Source organism: Hyperolius riggenbachi, chromosome 3 (assembly GCF_040937935.1).
Source record: "Hyperolius riggenbachi isolate aHypRig1 chromosome 3, aHypRig1.pri, whole genome shotgun sequence".
Classification (NCBI taxonomy): domain Eukaryota; kingdom Metazoa; phylum Chordata; class Amphibia; order Anura; family Hyperoliidae; genus Hyperolius; species Hyperolius riggenbachi.
In genome coordinates, this window is record NC_090648.1 from 313,872,918 (window position 1) to 313,891,634 (window position 18,717).

Genomic DNA, 18,717 nt, shown 5'->3' on the forward strand with positions numbered 1-18,717 from the left:
CAGCCTCCAGATCCCCCTCGCTGCTGCATTTACCTGCTCCGCTCCCTTCCCCCCACTCACGCCTCAAGTAACTTCCAATTACATTCACCGTTACTAAACAACACTCATTGCCTCTTCCGTGCAGCTCACCGCACGGCAATACAATGCGGTGAGGCCAAGTGTAATTGGAACTTACTGGAGGAGGGGGCCGCAAGCGGACGAGGGGGAAGGGAGCAGAGCAGACCAAGTACCGGAGACAGCGGTGAAAACCGCTGCTTTGACAATCCCAAGATAGTCATTCCCCTGATCACGATTTTCGATTTTAAACCGAAAATCGTTCAGCCCTAGTTCTGGTCAAGATGCGGGGACACCAGTATCTAGCAAAGATTAGGAATTAGCCAAAAAAAGATATGAAAAAGTTACTTCTTGGAGGGATTGTTGAGGGGGAATGATTCTTTAAACATCAGAAATCCACTTGTAAATTGTACATACTACATAGATATTCTTGTCCTTTTCTTACAACCTACATTCCTCTATATATTAAAACCAGAAACCACATGGACATGTGTTCCCTTGGCACTAATGTCTGTACTTTAATGGCTATATGCATAAAACAATGTGTTATAACCAGAACAGCAACAATACAGATGTGTTAGCTATGAAACTTTGCATTAAATGGATTTCCAAACTAAATTCATGTACATATGCTAGAGCTAAACTTATTTGTGCTCCCTCCATCCTCCCACCACCCCCATCCAGTATGCCAACTGACAGGCCTGTATGGCGCTTCTGTACTGAACTGTTGCTCTAACAGATCATACACAATCATTAAAGGGGAAATAAAGTAAGAGGTATACGGAGGCTGCCATATTTATTTCCTTTTAATCAATACCAGTTGCCTGGCAGCCCTGCTGGTCTATTTCTCTGCAGTAGTATCTGAACAACACCAGAAACAAGCATGCAGCTAGTCTTGTCAGATCTGACTTTAAAGTCTGAAACACTGGATCTGCTGCATGCTTGTTCAGGGGCTATGGCTAATAGTATTAGAGGCAGAGGATTAGCAGGGCTGCCAGGCAATTGGTATTGCTTAAAAGGAAATAAACATGGCAGCCTCCATATTCCTCTCTCTTCAGTTCCCCTTTAAGCGCATACTGCATGTTTATACACCTATTGACTTTGCCAAGTCCTGCCTGCAATGCTACAAATTACTACATGTACACAGACCTATACTACCAGCAGCCAATCGGGACTGTTGTGTAAACTTTTCGATCAAGTGAACAGTAGCATCTGCAGTCAGTTGGGGTTACAGCTGCTTGACCATATAAAGTAGCAGACATAAAATTACATGCTACTTTGTCAGGAGCAAACAAATTTGCACAATTCAATTAGAAGGAACCTGAAGTGAAAGGATTACATAGGCTGCCATTTTCATTCTCTAAATATAAACAATGCCATTTGGCTGGCTGACATGGCTTTGTTTTTGAGTCCAACACCTGCAACAAGCATGCAGCCAGTAGAGTCAGACCGGAGCAAAGCATCTAATCGGCATGATCATTCTGGGCCAGTCTAGGCTAAAGACAATACATAGAGCGCACTCAGAGTACCAGTGGTAGGAAAGGCAGGGATGCCTGGAGTAATCTCCCCTTAGGGCTTGTTCACACCTAGAGCATTTTCGTGGGGTTTTTAAGAGTCAGCGATTTTTAAAAATTGCCCTAAAAGCGCTTGTGCAATGATTCTGTATGAGAGAGTGTTACAAATCTGTGCGTTTCAATTGCTTTCCGTTGAACAAAGAGCTGCCTGTACCATTTTCTGAGCGTTTTGGCTATAATGGAAGGTATAGGAAAATCGCTAAGTGATTGAAAAAGCGCTTTGTATAGCAATTTCCCGAGCGCTTTTAAGAATCAATACATTGTATTTATTATTTTCCGGGTCAAATTGTTCACTTCCTGACTAACGTCAGGAAGTGAAAATCTCACTCACTCATCCAAAGTGCTTAGAAAAGCGCTTACACAAAATCTCCCAATGCTCAGAAAATGCCGGGAATAAAACAAAAAAAAAAAAACAACACAATTATGCACAAAAACACTCAGCGCTTGCAATAGCCCTGGGAAATTCATAATGTGAACAAGGCCTTAGAAAGTTGCTGGCAAGCCTCTACAGGTTTGTCCAGTGACTGCGCATGTGTCCCTCCCTAGGAAGGCAGGGCTGAAATCCATGGTTGTGTCTTTGCAGGTCTCTGTCAGGACTGTGTGCACGTTTCGCATTATGCGGCCGCACCGCTGGCTACGGCAGGTTGCACTAGTGCAAACTTATGCAGTAATGGGGATGCCCAAAGCCCCCTGTTACTCTGTGTGACTAAATAAACAGCTTGCAGGCAACTGGGAGTAGTGATTAACACTTGTCACTGTAGCAGCACATGCAAGAAAGGCTATGGCGGCTGCCGTGTGGTATAACAAGGTTTAGACCTTGTTATACCACACGGCAGCCGCCATAGCCATTCTTACATGCACCGCTACATTGACTGCTACATGCACTACTCCGAATTAGATTGAGCATGCATTTCACTATCTGAAGACAAAACTGAAGGGAAAATGCCCCAAGAACAGGCAGGAACTGAAGACAGTAGCAGTAGCCTGGCAGAGCTTCACCAGGGATGAAACCCAGTGTCTGGTGAAGTCTATGCGGACTTCAGGCTGTAATTGACTGCAAAGGATTTGCAACCAAGTATTAAAAAGTGAAAGTTTGATTTAGGATTATTATTCTGTCCCTTTACTTTTGCTCCCTTAAAGACAGGGCTGTGGAGTCCGACTCCTAATGAATTTAACTAAAATAGAAAATATGATAAAATGTTCTATTTCTCAGATAATTATCATAAATAATTTATATATACACAGTAATAGCTGTGCTTAGTCCACACAAATGATATAAACCAATCCAAAATTAGTTACTTGTAGTTACTTGCGCTACTTCAAGTAAAGCAGTCCCCGTATTTTTAAAGTCAGATACACATATCTGATTGGGACTGTACAGAATATATGATGTGTACACAGGAATCTCTTATATATACACTAAACAACATCTATGCTGTAAGAATAAAGCCTGATGTGTAGCCGTGTCACTAATAGAGATGGTCAATGAGATGGAAAGAATTCTGCGCCAATTTATGCAAATGTATGCACTCTGCTCATTAAATCAAATTTGATATGTTAAAATTTGGTTAGGTGACTACGAATTAAAGGGTACCTGAGACGGATGAAAAGAAAAAAAGTTTTATACATACCTGGGGCTTCCTCCGGCCCTTCAGGCCAATCAGTCCCTCGCTGTCCTCCTCCGCCACCTGGATCTTTTGCCGAGTCCCGGTAATTCAGCCAGTCAGCACAGTCTGGCCACGTGCCACTCCTACAACCAGGAGCATTCTGCACCTGTGCAATAGTACTGCGCAGGTGTAATACGCTCCCGGAGGCGGAGTGTGTACATGCGACTGGCTCAAGTACCTGGACTCAGCAGAAGATCCAGGTAGCGGATGAGGACAGTGAGGGACTGATTAGCCTGAAGGGGGCTGGAGGAAGCCCCAGGTATGTATAAAACTTTAATTTCATTTGTCTCAGGTTTACTTTGTTACACAGTAGTACTATACTCTACATCTGCACTCCCCACAGAGCTGCAGGGAATCCACTGAAAATGTTGTGCACATTGAGCAGAGAGGTGTTTATCACCCGTAAACCTGGTTCAGATTGTACAAGAAGAGTGTGTAAGAGGAAGAATCTCCTCATTCCCCTGCAGAGTACCTGCACATCATTCTTACATGTACCCACAGTTACATTGCCTAGGGCCTGATAGATGTTCTTTGTTCCAGTCTGTACCTTTTACAAGTACTCTTACCAAGGACTAGTTTTAGTTTATGACTAAAGGGAATAAAATATGGTTAGTTATTTGGGTTGAAAAAAGACATACGTCCATCGAGTTCAACCAGAGAACAAAGTACAACACCAGCCTGCTCCCTCACACTCATCGACAACAAGTTAAATAATCGTACTCAATGCCAAGCCGCTGTAGCTAAAGCTAACAAAATTTTGGGATGCATTAAAAAGGGACATAGAGATGCTAGCATAATATTGCCCCTGTTACTCTCTGGTAAGGCCACATCTGGAATATGGAATTCAATTCTGGGCACCACATTACAAAAAAAAGATATTGCAGTTTTAGAGCAGGTGCAGAGACGAGCAACAAAATTGATACGTGGGATGGAAGGTCTCACTTACCAAGAAAGGTTAGATAAACTGGGTTTATTTAGTCTAGAGAAAAGACGCCTTAGAGGGGATCTAATTAACATGTATAAATACATTAGTGGGCAATATAATAGCTTGGCGGATAAGCTTTTTGTCCCTAGGCCTTCTCAAAGGACTAGAGGACATGATCTGCGCATGGAGGAAAAACATTGTAGCCATTTAGGAAAGGGTTCTTTACAGTAAGAGTGAATAAGATGTGGAATGCATTGCCACAGGAAGTCGTTATGGCAAACTCTATACCTGCATTTAAAGGGGGCTTAGATGCTTTTCTTGCGTTGAAAGACATCCATGGCTACAATTACTAGGTAATGCCTAATGATGTTGATCCAGGGATTTTATCTGATTGCCATCTGGAGTCGGGAAGGAATTTTTCCCTTTTGGGGCTAATTGGACCATGCCTTGTAAGGGTTTTTTCACCTTCCTCTGGATCAACAGGGATATGTGAGGGAGCAGGCTGGTGTTGTACTTTATACAGGTTGAACTCGATGGACGTATGTCTTTTTTCAACCAAAATAACTATGTAACTAACCTTTCTTGGCAAGTGAGGCTGCATTTCCACTTGTGCGGTGCGAATCGCCGCGGCAAAAATTCGCATGCGGATGCGAAATTCGCATGCGGGTCCATGCGCATTTTCATGCGAATTTGCACGCGAATTCGCATGGATGACGATGTATGCGAATTTAACCATGGCAGTGCTGGTGTGCTTTTCCATTGTTTCTATGCGAATTTGCATGAAAATTCGCATACCCAAACCTCATGCGAATTTCCTATTAAATACACTGTATGCGGTTCGCATAGCGGTATGCGGTATGCGAATTCTGATGGCTCTGCCATGCAAATTTTTTCTGCACAGAAAAACGCAAAGGAATCCTGACAAGTGGAAACAGTCCCATTCACTTGTATTGCTATGCGAATTTGCATGCGAAAAACGCATGCGAATTCGCGATAGTGGAAATGAGCCCTGAGACCTTCCATCCCACGTATCAATTGTGTTGCTCGTCTCTGCGCCTGCTCTAAAACTGCAATATCTTTCCTGTACAGGGAGTGCAGAATTATTAGGCAAGTTATATTTTTGAGGAATAATTTTATTATTGAACCACCATGTCCTCAATGAACCCAAAAAACTCAATATCAAAGCTGAATATTTTTGAAAGTAGTTTTTAGTTTTAGCTATTTTAGAGGGATATCGGTGTGTGCAGGTGACTATTACTGTGCATAATTAGGCTACTGTGCATAATTGGGCAACCTAACAAAATATACCCATTTCAATTATTTATTTTTACCAGTGAAACCAACATCAACATTCACAAATATACATTTCTGACATTCAAAAACAAAACAAAAACAAATCAGTGACCAATGTACCCACCTTTCTTTGCAAGGACACTCAAAAGCCTGCCATCCATGGATTCTGTCAGTGTTTTGATCTGTTCACCATCAACATTGCGTGCAGCAGCAACCACAGCCTCCCAGACACTGTTCAGAGAGGTATACTGTTTTCCCTCCTTGTAAATCTCACATCTTATGATGGATCACAGGTTCTCAATGGGGTTCAGATCAGGTGAACTAGGAGGCCATGTCATTAGTTTTTCTTCTTTTATACCCTTTCTTGCCAGCCACGCTGTGGAGTACTTGGATGCGTGTGATGGAGCATTGTCCTGCATGAAAATCATATTTTTCTTGAAGGATGCAGACTTCTTCCTGTACCACTGCTTGAAGAAGGTGTCTTCCAGAAATTGGCAGTAGGACTGGGAGTTGAGCTTGACTCCATCCTCAACCCGAAAAGGCCCCACAAGCTCATCTTTGATGATACCAGCCCAAAGTAGTACTCCACCTCCACCTTGCTGGTGTCTGAGTCGGACTGGAGCTCTCTGCCCTTCACCAATCCAGCCACGGGCCCATCCATCTGGCCCATCAAAACTCACTCATTTCATCAGTCCATAAAACCTTAGAAAAATCAGTCTTGAGATATTTCTTGGCCCAGTCTTGACGTTTCAGCTTGTGTGTCTTGTTCAGTGGTGGTCGTCTTTCAGCCTTTCTTACCTTGGCCATGTCTCTGAGTATTGCACACCTTGTGCTTTTGGGCACTCCAGTGATGTTGCAGCTCTGAAATATGGCCAAACTGGTGGCAAGTGGCATCTTGGCAGCTGCACGCTTGACTTTCCTCAGTTCATGGGCAGTTATTTTGCGCCTTGGTTTTTCCACACGCTTCTTGCGACCCTGTTGACTATTTTGAATGAAACGCTTGATTGTTCGATGATCACGCTTCAGAAGCTTTGCAATTTAAAGAGTGCTGCATCCCTCTGCAAGATATCTCACTATTTTTGACTTTTCTGAGCCTGTCAAGTCCTTCTTTTGACCCATTTTGCCAAAGGAATGGAAGTTGCCTAATAATTATGCACACCTGATATAGGGTGTTGATGTCATTAGACCACACCCCTTCTCATTACAGAGATGCACATCACCTAATATGCTTAATTGGTAGTAGGCTTTCGAGCCTATACAGCTTGGAGTAAGACAACATGCATGAAGAGGATGATGTGGTCAAAATACTGTATATTTCTGCGTATAAGACTACTTTTTAACCCTTGAAAATCTTTTGAAAAGTTGGCGGTCGTCTTATACGCCGGGTATCATTGATGCTGGGCGATACCCCCTATCCTGTTACATTCTCTCAGATCTCGCTGTTGAGGACTGTTGCGAAGCGGTGCAGGCGCACATGTGCGAGATCTGAGATGCAGAGGAGGAGGTAAATGGGATTCAAGGGCGGGCCATAGGGGTGAAAGAGGCGTGTTTTATGGGCACAGTGTGATCTATTCTTCCATACCGCTCTGTTAAACAGGGAGATAGCTGACCAATCCACTTAGGGAGAGGGAGAGTTGACCAATCTAACCAATCACCTATATACTGTTATATACTGGGTACCACATACAGTACCAGTATATGATTTTTTTTTATTTGGTGTACGTTGGAAGAGGGGTAGTCTTATACGGTGAGTATATCACAAACTCTATATTTTAACTGAAAAAGTTGGGGGTCGTCCTTTACACCCAGTCTTCTACGCCGGAATATATGGTACTCATTTGCCTAATAATTCTGCACTCCCTGTAATGTGGTGCCCAGAACTGAATTCCATATTCTAGATGTGGCCTTATTAGAGAGTTAAACAGGGGCAATACTATGCTAGCATCTTAAGTTTTTATTTCCCTTTTAATGCATCCCAATATTTTGTTAGCTTTAGCTGCAGTGGCTTGGCATTGAGTGTGATTATTTAACTTGTTGTCGATGAGTACTCCTAAGTCCTTCTCCAAGTTTGGTGTCCCCAACTGTATCCCATTTATTTTGTATGGTGCTAGACCATTGGTACGACCAAAATGCATGACGTTACATTTTTCAACATTGAATTTCATCTGCCATTTATGTGCCCATATAGCCATCCTATCCAGATCCTGTTGCAATATGTCCCTATCTTCCTGAGAGTTGATTCTGCACAATTTTGTATCATCTGCAAAAATCGCAACATTGCTCACTACTGAATCTACTAGGTTAATAATAAATTGAAGAGCACTGGACCCAGTACAGACCCCTGTGGGCCTCATTGTTTGCATACAACTGATGTTAAGCTTACAGGTCTATAATTTCCTGGATCTGATTTTTTGCTATTCTTAAGGGCCAGTTTCTACTTGTGCGGCGCGAATCGCTGCGGTAAAAATTTGCATGCGGATTTCACATGCGGGTGTATGCAAATTTTCATGCGCACGCGAATTTGCATGGATGACGCTGTATGCAAATTTAACCATGGCAGTGCCGGTGTGCTTTTTCCATTGATTTCCATGCGAATTCGCATGAAAATTTGCATACCAAAGCCGCAGACGATTTCCCTATTAAATACATTAGCGGCGATTTGCATGCATTCCACACGCAGGCGAATTCTGAGGGCTCTGCCATGCCGAAAAAACGCTCAGGAAAACAGGCCCATTCACTTGTATTGGCTATGCGAATCTGCATGCAGGAAACGCATGCAGATTCGCGATAGTGGAAACGGGCCCTAAATAATGGGAAAACATGGGCTGCACGGCAGTGTACATCTTTCTCACTTCAGTTGTCTTTAAAAATTCCTAAGCATTGGCAGTTTAGAGACGAATTTCATGTTACATACTTTCAATCAACAAGATTGTAATATGTAAATTAGAGGAGTCGGAGTCAAGGAGTCGGTGGAATCCTAAACTGAGGAGTCGGAGGATTTTTGTCCCGACTCCACAGCCCTGCTTAACAAGTGGGAGGCACATATGCAAACTGTTCACCTGATTTGAATGTAAATACCCTCAAATTAAAGTTGACAGTCTGTAGTTATAAAGCACATCGTGATCATTTCAAATCTATTGTGGTTGTGTATAAAGCCAAAAATGTTAGAATTGTGTTGATGTCCCAATATTTATGGACCTGACTGTATGGGCGCCTTTACTATAATCCTGTCTAACAAGCCATCTCAATCACTGTAATCCTCCAGGGCCTTCCTAGAAACATGATAAAATCCCACCCCCATACATGCCACCAGGTCACAAAGTACAGGCCACTGGGACATGACATAAGGGGCCATATGCAATTCACTTTTTCACCTGAGTTTTCCCCTAGGAGATATTTTTTTCATTTTCAATTTAAAATCACTTTCCAGCACTTTTCAACTAAAAAAGTACCCAAAAGAAGTTGAAAGTGTACAATCAAAATGTTTAACATTTTCTTGCTTTCTGGTGGCTTAACCACTTCACGACCGCCTAAGGCCGATAGGCGGCGGCAGGTCCTAAGTGGTTTTGCATGGAAACCCATGTCAGTTCACGGAGGGTGCCTCTGATTGGCCGGGGATCGCCGCAGTCTGATAGACTGAAGCCTATCAGTGGCAGGACGGATCGCCGTCCAGGGGAAGGAGGGGAGGGAGGGAAAGAGAGGGAGGCCCAATATCGCTGTGGAGGGGGGCTTTGAGGAGCCCCTCCGCAACACGCTTATAGCTGGCGGCGATCAGACACCCCCCAGCAGGACATCACCCTAGTGGGGAAAAAAAGGGGGGGGGGAAGAAGTCTGGTCGCCCTGGCTGCAACCTGATCAGTGCCGTGGGTTGGAGAGCCTACGCAGCACAGATCAGCACAAAATAGTGTGGTCCTTATGTGGTTAAAAGGCATTTTATTGACAAGTTTAAAAATGTCAACTTGGAGAAAACTAAGGAGGAAAAGTGAATTGCATATTGGGCCAAGATGACATAAGGCAGTGTTTTCCCCAGAATTTTTTTCCAGCCGGGTGGCATGAAAAAGTAGCCGGGTGGGGCGAGTTTAAAATGCAGGGCAACTGTGCTTACAGCATAGGAGGAGGTGAGGAGGTGAGCCGATGACAGCCGGGTGGTCACCAAATCTAGCCGGGTGGAGCACCCGGCTAAAAGAGCCTGGGGAGAACACTGTAAGGTCATGGGAGGTAGAGATGTAGCACACTGTTGTACTGAGAACGGTCTGTGGCCAGCCTGCCTCAGTACTATTTCCAGGTCGGCAAGACCCTCAGTAGTACACAGGCGCTGGTGGCTCGCGTCCTCGATCACACGCCTGTGACCAGGCACGCCCTGCACATGTCCGCTCCAGCACTGGCTCCTATAGCAGTATTCGACCAATTTGGTCATATATTGCTGTCCCCACCACCGAAGGGAGGCTTCGGAAGTTGAGTGCTCCCAAAGACGGCTGCTTCATACAGTGCACATGCGAGCACCCTCTCTGGCGCACGCAGTATGGACCTGTAGGTATTTGGGAGGACTCTGCTCCTGAAGATTTCCGAAGTCCCCCACGGCGGGGGATTCAAATGGAGGAGCTGCCCCTGCAACAAGGGGACCAGAAGAGTAGAAGGAAGTCTCTATAGGGGAGAGGGAGAGGGAGGTATATGGAGGCTGCCATGTTTATTTCCTTTTAAGCAATACCAGTTGCCTGGATAGGGATAATAAAAATAGGCGAGACGGTTTCAAGTAAAGTTATATTTACTTTGTTCAAGCTCTAGTCATACAGCCATAGAAACCTAGAACATGTAATCATCAGATTAAGAGCACTTTTACACACACACACAAAAACACTTTCAATAAAAACAAATATAACAGCATTATATAAACATGTGTCATAATGTAAGTATACCAATACACTGGGTGCCGGTCAAGCAAATATGACATCAGGGCTACACCTAAACAAGGAAAGGGATAAAAATTTCACAGATAAACCCCAAGCCTACATCATGGGTTTTGACTGATGGATTTTTTTGGGCGATTTCTCTGTAATACATTTAAGGATAGGTACATAGTGGTCTGCTGCATAACACGCATAAAGAGTATGAACTGCAATGCAGACTGGACATAGACTTTAATGCAAAGCCTGCATGCAGCAAGTTAAAATAACGTGATCTGTTTCAACAGTACTGTTAACAGGCCCATAGAATTGTAGGAGCAGTGGGTTGACATGCAGAATTATTCCGCAACGCAACTGAGTGCTGTCAACTAGCCCTAAAATAGCAGCGGTGCTTTGCTGATCGCCAGCGATCAGGAAACTGATGAAAAGAACTCAAGTGTGAACGAGCCCTAATTCTGGGAATACACGGGTCGATCCGGCGGCCGATTAGCCGCCAGATCGACCCCAGCCACGTCCCCGCGGATCGATTGCCGCTCGTCCCCGCCAGCACTTCCTTAACAGCGCTCGATTCCCTGCCATTGTCCGCCGGCAGGGATCGAGCGGGCGGGAGTCGAGCGGCTTGATCCGGCCAGCTGATAATATTCAGCTGGCCCGATCAGGGATCAGCTGGTCGATACACAGTACAGAAACGTACCGTGTATCCCCAGCATAAGGCTACAACTGTGTACAGAGCACTGAGGTGACAACTGTGTACAAGCTGCTCTTGAATGGATACTTCTTGAATGTATACTTCTGGCCTGCAATGAACGTACACGTTCAGCAGGTCTCATCTTAAAACAATTTTACGCTTAATGAGAAATTAAAAACAAAAATTTGAGGATGTAATTCATATGCATTTGAATTGCCATCTCCCACTTGATTTTATTGTTCATGTTCATTTTTTTGGCCTGGGACACTAGAAATCGCAAAACACCATTGCAATTGCTAGCGCTTTGTGTAAGAGTTTTGCAGGCGATTGCAGATGCACTTTTTGGCGATTAAGCCAACTCCTATACTATGTATATAAATACAAATTATCACAAATTGCTGCATGTCCTGTAATTGCTATTTCCAAAATCGCAATCGCTGTAGTGGACTCAACACCATAGCCTTGCAATAGCAACGTTTTTTTTTTTTTTTTGAAGCGCCGACGATTCTCAAAACCCAAAAAAGTGATCCTAGTGTGTCCCAGGCCTTACTGAGGTATATTTGACTTAACGCTTATTAGTATTTCAATAAAGCTACATTTAATGAAAAAAAAATTGAGACTGTAATGCATGGTTGCTGGCTTTAGCAATTGCCTACCTAAAGTGCTATCCCAGACTGTCCATATAGTCATGGTGTGCCATGCAACACAAATTCCTGAATACATGAAATAGGCCTAGACCTTCAACTCAATTTGACACTGGGCAAATCAATAAGCACAGACCTGTAACCAGAAGCAAGACCTCAGTGTGTGTAGTGCGTGAAAGTTATGCTACTCTCAAACCCAGAGGCCTTCGTCAGCTGTTCCACTTTCATATGGGTCAATTTTTAAGTACTATCCCAGAAGGGGTAAAAAAATAAAAATAGGCTTTCCTCCAAGTAACATTCAATTAGCATCATCAGACCTTCATTCCTTTCACCTCTTTCTCTACAGGTCACTGAACTGTATAGATAGAAAAAAATGAAAATTCCACAGGCGTAATCTACCATGCAGGACCATTCCTGGTTACATGCAATAGGACCAGACCCTCCTCAGTATGACACTAGGTAAATCAATAAGCAAAAGGGGAGGGGCTGTCATATCTATTTCAGCAAATTAGACTTTTCAAGGCACTGTATCAGTTTGAGGCCTGGAACCCACTAGGAACATTTTGCTAAGCCTTTTCTAAGCGCTTGTGATTTGAAAAGCTCTTGCTAATGTAATGCTATGTGTGTGATCCCACTTGAGTGATGCGATTTAAAAAAATAAATAAATAAATACCCCATAGCATTGCATTAACAAGAGCTGTACAAATCACTGGCGCTTAGAAAGCGCTGCTGGTGGGTTTCAGGCCTTACAGTTTACTAGCCAAGTTACATGAATGTAGCACACAGGGAAGATGTGAGCATGCAGAGACAGTCACTAGTTTACTGCCTGGTCTGATGATGGAGGGGAAAAAAAAAAAAAGCTGACATTACTCAATCACTAAAAATCACCAGAAACTGAACTTCTTTCCAGCACACAGTCTTACTTCCCTTTGCAGGCCACAGAGGGGAGGATGTATTTTTGCACAGTAACCTCTTCCTGTACAGAGTTTAGGTGGAGCTCATGTTGCTTAAACAATACTTAAGCTCATACTGTAAAAAAGCATAATGATGTGCACTTGCACAAAACTAATGAACTGCTTCCAACACTTTTCAGACTGGTATAAATTGCTTTAATTTCCACAATTGAGTTACTGTATCATAAAGTAGAAATAAAACATCAAGAATATTGCACAATTGTGTTAGGAAAGTAAAGGTATCAACTAAAAATTTCCACTTGCCAGTTTCTTGTCATCTACAACAAAAAGGGAACTAACAGAGGAATGGACCAGAACTTCATATAGGGCTAATAAGATTCAGAAACCTACTAATACATGCCGAATTAATCCATCTATATGGTAAATAATGTTTCCTACATCTGATTAGCCAAGCGCAAAGTTCAGGCATCACCAATTGCAGTTTAGTTAAAGAAAATTAAAAAAAAGTCAGAAGTAAATGTAACGACTGACGAATCTGCTCAACCCTGTCAAATAATAATATGATTAATGTTTACACCAATACACTGAAATAGACATTGGCACTGAATAGGTTAATGCCTAGTCTAGTGTCAAGTAGCTGCTGTATGAGCCCATCACTACTTGGGGTCACCCACTGCCTGCACCACTGAGTTCCTGCAGCAGAAGACATCTTATGTTACAGCAACTTAAAAAAGGGGGAAGCTTCAAGCAGAGTGGAAGAAGACCCTTTACGTCATGTAGCAAGCAATGGGTGTTATATAGGTTCTCTTTTCCAGGGGTCTCAAACTCGCGGCCCGCGGGCCATTTGCGGCCCGCGATACAATATTTTGTGGCCCCAAGGCCCCAGAGCTTGTAGGGGCCCCCAGTGGCTACAAGAGGAAAAAAAAAATTTTCAAATCGGCCTTATAGTTTTTGAGAAAATCGATTTTAAAGTTGCAAAGGAAAAAAATACACATTTAAAAACCCGCCGACTTTAATGGTTAATAGCAAATCCACCTTAAATGCTAGAAACCCTAAATTTGCAGGATATGTTAAGGAGATCATTAGGAATAAGAGGAAAAAACAATTTTTCAAAAAGACCTTATAGTTTTTGAGAAAATCGATTTTAAAGTTTTGAAGGAAAATAGTATACTTTTAAATGCGGTAAATGTCACTTTTAGTAGCAAGCCTAACGGTAGTGTAATTTTACATGTATCAAAAGAAAGAGCAATACATTTCCTGACAGAGTTTCCAGGGGGTCCATACGCAGCCGCAGCGCTTTGGCCAGGTATCGCTATACAGCCGTAATATGGCTGTATGAAGATTCCTGGCATTTTTTCCTATTTTCCCAATTTTTTTTTTTATGTTTAGAGTGGGCGGGCAGAGGCGGCGATCCGCCGCGATTGACGTCAGGAGGGGCAGAGCTGAAGCTGAAAGCTCTGCCCCTTCCAGGAAATGCCGGCGGATTGCCCCCGGGGCAATTTGGGGGCTCTGCAGCCCTCGTTTTGCGGCGGGGACACGTGAACTCCCTTATGCGGCCCAGCCTCATCCTGACTTTGCCTCCTGCGGCCCCCGGGTAAATTGAGTTTGAGACCCCTGCTTTACACAAACAGAACAAAGTGGTTTTGTTCAACCATTAAAAAATCTAGCTTGCTTCCATCCTCGCTGCCATCAGAAAGTAAAGCACCGTTTCCTCAGCAGCTATCCAAGAAGAGTTGCGAAGTGACCCCAGTCACTGGCAATAATGACAAGGCTTGCTAGCAAACACTGGTCACACACATGTAAAGGAGGTGCAAAGAATGCAGAGAATGGCAAGCACGGGTCCCCCTTCCAGGAGTGCCTGCCCATCCCCTCTATGTCCACCACATCCCCGGCTGTCATGTCTGTCTACAAGCTATTGTGGGCATATCCGAGGAGCTGTAGCGACCCCGAAGCCGGCTATCATGCGGATATCATACTAATAGCAGCATCTGTAGACAGAACAGTGCCTGGGCCTGGCCCTCACTGCACTACACCCCACATTCGCTGCCCCCAAACAACAAGCGGGCCTCTACAGCCCTTCTGTGAGAGAGAGCATTCCTCCGCACACTCACCCCGCTGTCCTCCCTTTCTTGGATGGACCCGGGCGCTGCCTGGGATCCCCGCCGCCTCCCGCTTGTCCTCCTGTGCTCGGGACACACAGCGCCACCAGCCCAACCTGGGTGAGGCTCCAGCTCTCCCCCGTGACGTCACCGCGCCAGTCTCGTTTAGCCCGTGCGCGTTACCGCGGCTGTGCTGTCGTGAAGTGACCCGTCCCTTCATGCGCACGCACGCTGCGCGCGCCGCCTCATTAGCGTGGGGGTACTGTGAGGCTCGCTCACGAGACTCATGAAACTTTAACCCTTTCACTCTGAGGGGTGGGGCTGATTGTAGCTCTCATGTTTTTTTGATGCCCGATTCGTTTTTCTTCCCCTTACAAACTTCTTGTTTTTAGGCTTGCTTAAATAAAAACAGCTTAATTCACAGTAAAATGTAAAAAATAGGAAATAGTTACAATGACCACTTGTCCACGGCGAAGAGTAGCTTTGTAAAGATCAGTACACTTCTTGGGAAATATCAGTTATCCAGAATAAGTATTATTAGGCATACCACTGCCTGCCATCAGAAAGCAGGAAACTTACAGCACATCTCCAGACACAAACTTAAAAGACCACTATTGCAAAAAAAAAAACTAAGCAGTTACGATCTGACAAAACATCTCTTCATAGGGGATGCTCTGAATCTACTCAGCATTTTCTGAACAGTAGTTGCTAAGGGTTCTTTCACATTACCAAACGCTCGCAGGAGCTGATTTCCTGCACGTGTTTAATGGACGTCAGGAAGTTGCGGTGCAACGCTGATTATTGACGGTAGTTCTAATTTACCCGACGGGAAAACACAGAGGCTGGACGTTATAAAGCTCCCAGATGTGTTGTAACGTAACATCTAATGTGAAAGTTAACATGAAAGTGAAATAGAGGAGTCAAACTAAGAGAGAACGCTCAGATCAGCATCTAGTGTGAAAGAGCCTTAAAGAGAACCTGTACTGAGTAAAATTATTTAAAATAAATACATGAGGTAACTTCAAATGAACATTTCATAGCAGGGGCAAAGCAATAGGGGGTGCAGCGGTAGCGACCGCATCGGGGCCCTTGGGCCAGAGCGGCCCCATAAGGCCCTCTCTCAACTACAGTATTAGCTCTCTATTGGTCCTGTGCTCATAATAATCACTTCTATAGATACTTTGAATAGTGGTAATCAATAACACACTGTTCCCCATCCCCTTCTTGCACCTCTGATACTGTAGTTGCCATTGGCAGGTTTTGGGGCGGCGTATCAGTTGTTATGTATAGAGTGCTTGGGGGGCCCCATTGTAAAACTTGCATCGGGGCCCACAGCTCCTTAGCTACGCCACTGTTTCATAGTTACCTTGCCATCAGTTCCTCTCAGAAACTCACCATTTTCTTCTGACAATGATACCTTCCAGTTCTGACAACATTTTGTCAGAACTGAAATATATCAGTTGCTGTCAGTTTATATATCAGTTGCTGTCAGTTACAGCTGAGAGGAGAACTGATGTGTCCATGTTTCCCTATTGCTCAAGTTGGCGATGCTACAGTTTAACAGTGTGCTGACCAGAAAGCTGTTATGGTGTAATGGCCATTTTCAAAATGGAGGACGGAGAATTCTATTGATCACAGTGGACAAACAGGACACCGGAGAGGAGAAAGAGATTGAGGAGTACAGTTTAACAGTGTGCTGACCAGAAAGCTGTTATGGTGTAATGGCCATTTTCAAAATGGAGGACGGAGAATTCTATTGATCACAGTGGACAAACAGGACACCGGAGAGGAGAAAGAGATTGAGGAGTAGACTACACAGGAGGTAAGTATGACTTGTGTATGTTTATTTTGACTTAATTTTCAGTTCAGGTTTTCTTTAAAGAGGAACTCCAGTGAAAATAATGTAATAAAAAAGTGCTTCATTTTTACAATAATTATGTATAAATGATTTAGTCAGTGTTTACCCTTTGTAAAATCTTTTAAATCCCTGATTTACATTCTGACATTTATTACATGGTGACATTTTTACCGTTGACAGGTGATGTAGCTGCTGCATTTTTTTTTGGCAGTTGGAAACATCTGTAAACAGCTATTTCCCACAATGCAGCAAGGTTCACAGACAGGAAACTGCCAAGAGTACGTACTCAGAATTTCTTTGTGGGAGGGGTTTCACCACAATATCAGCCATACAGCACCCCCTGATGGTCTGTTTGTGAAAAGGAATAGATTTCTCATGTAAAAGGGGGTATCAGCTACTGATTGGGATAAAGTTCAATTCTTGGTCGGAGTTTCTCTTTAAGTCTAACTGCCAAAATAGTGTGCACGTGAGTAGGGAGGCTGACTGGTGTCTTACTATTTTGGCAGTTAACCTCCTGGGCGATAATCCCGAGCTGAGCTCGGGGTATATCGCGCAGGAGGATTTCTCAGGCCCTGGTTTGCCGATTTGCATTTTTTTTTTTTGTTACACGCAGCTAGCACTTTGCTAGCTGCGTGTAACTTCCGATCGCCGCCGCTCGCCGCCGATCCGCCGTGCCGCGCAGCCCCCCCCCCCCCAGACCCCTTGCGCAGCCTGGCCAATCAGTGGCAGGCAGCGCTGAGGGGTGGATCGGGACTCCCTCTGACGTCACGACGTCCATGACTTCGGTGACGTCATCCCGCCCCGTCGTCATGGCGACCGGGGAAGCCCAGCAGGAAATCCCGTTCTGAACGGGATTTCCTGCTTACTCTGATCGCCGAAGGCGATCGGAGTGGGTGGGGGGATGCCGCTGCGCAGCGGCTATCATGTAGCGAGCCCAGGGCTCGCTACATGATTTAAAAAATAAAAAATTTAAAATAAAAGTGCTGCGCCCCCTCCTGGGCGATGCAATTGTATCGCCCAGAGGGTTAAACTGCCATTCAGGAAAGGTTTTTAAAAACAAATAAATCCCTGAGAATCCTCCATGAGGAGATGGACTAGTCCAAAACCTGTTGGTTCTGTCAGATTTGAACTGCTTTTTTTTTCGTTGGAGTGGTCCTTTACGCTGGAGTGGTCCTCAATCTAAGGCCTTGTTCACATCATAAATCGGAATCGCTGACACCAGTGTTTTGCGATTTTGTGGGTGATTTTTTTTAGCACCTCCTGCAGTTAGTGATTTTTAGTAAAGCGCTTTTCTAAGCACTTTTGCAGAGTGTTTTTTCAGTTCCTGATGTCAGTAAGGGCAAAAGCCCGCAATCGCAATGGTCCCAGCGGGGTAATTGGTGGTAGGGTACAAAAGTCCCCTGAGCCAATCCGTACATGTCCACCAAGAATGATCATTGTTTTTATTCAAAAACAGTGATCATTCTCAATTGGTGCCGCCACGCTGCCTCCCGCTCGCTTGTTTCCACCACTTCCACCGCCGACCCTTAGATTAATGAATGGGAACATTGCTCCCATTCATTCATCTCCCTTCTAGGCCACCGTGATCGCAGGCATGAATGGATGCCTGCGTCATTACCCTAGTTACAGTGTAACTCATTATTTCCTCTATAGCGTACTTATTGCACGCTTATAGGAAGTAATGCGCAGGGACATCTTGTGGCCAAATAGTAAAATTACACCTACTGACTTTAGGGAATTACATTTTTTTAATATGTATGTCGAGAGGGTATATTATTATTAAATCATGGGCTAGAAATTAGTGATGAATGTGAAACTGAAAAAATGCACCTTTATTTCCAAATAAAATATTGTCACCATAAATTGTGCTACGGATAGAATTTTAACGTTGCAATAACCGGGACAAATGGGCAAATAAAATGTGTGGATTTTAATTACGGTACCATGGTATTTTAAAACTATAATGGCTGAAAACTGAGAAATAATGATTTTTTTCCATTACTTTTCTTATTATTCCCGTTAAAATAATAAGAATAAAATCATTCTTAACATGATGTACCACCCAAAGAAAGCCTAATTGGTGGCAAAAAAAACAAG

At 43.9% G+C, this 18,717-nt stretch overlaps 1 protein-coding gene across 1 annotated transcript in view; it reads right to left on the reverse strand.

Annotated features, from left to right (window-relative positions):
* The window catches only part of RAP1B (RAP1B, member of RAS oncogene family), a 119,948-nt gene extending 105,020 nt beyond the window's left edge, over nucleotides 1-14,928 (reverse strand). The window contains exon 1 of the mRNA XM_068276713.1: nucleotides 14,775-14,928. The gene's annotated coding sequence lies outside the window, so the exon portion shown is untranslated. The remainder of the gene's footprint in view (nucleotides 1-14,774) is intronic.
* Between the last annotated feature and the right edge of the window lie 3,789 nt (nucleotides 14,929-18,717).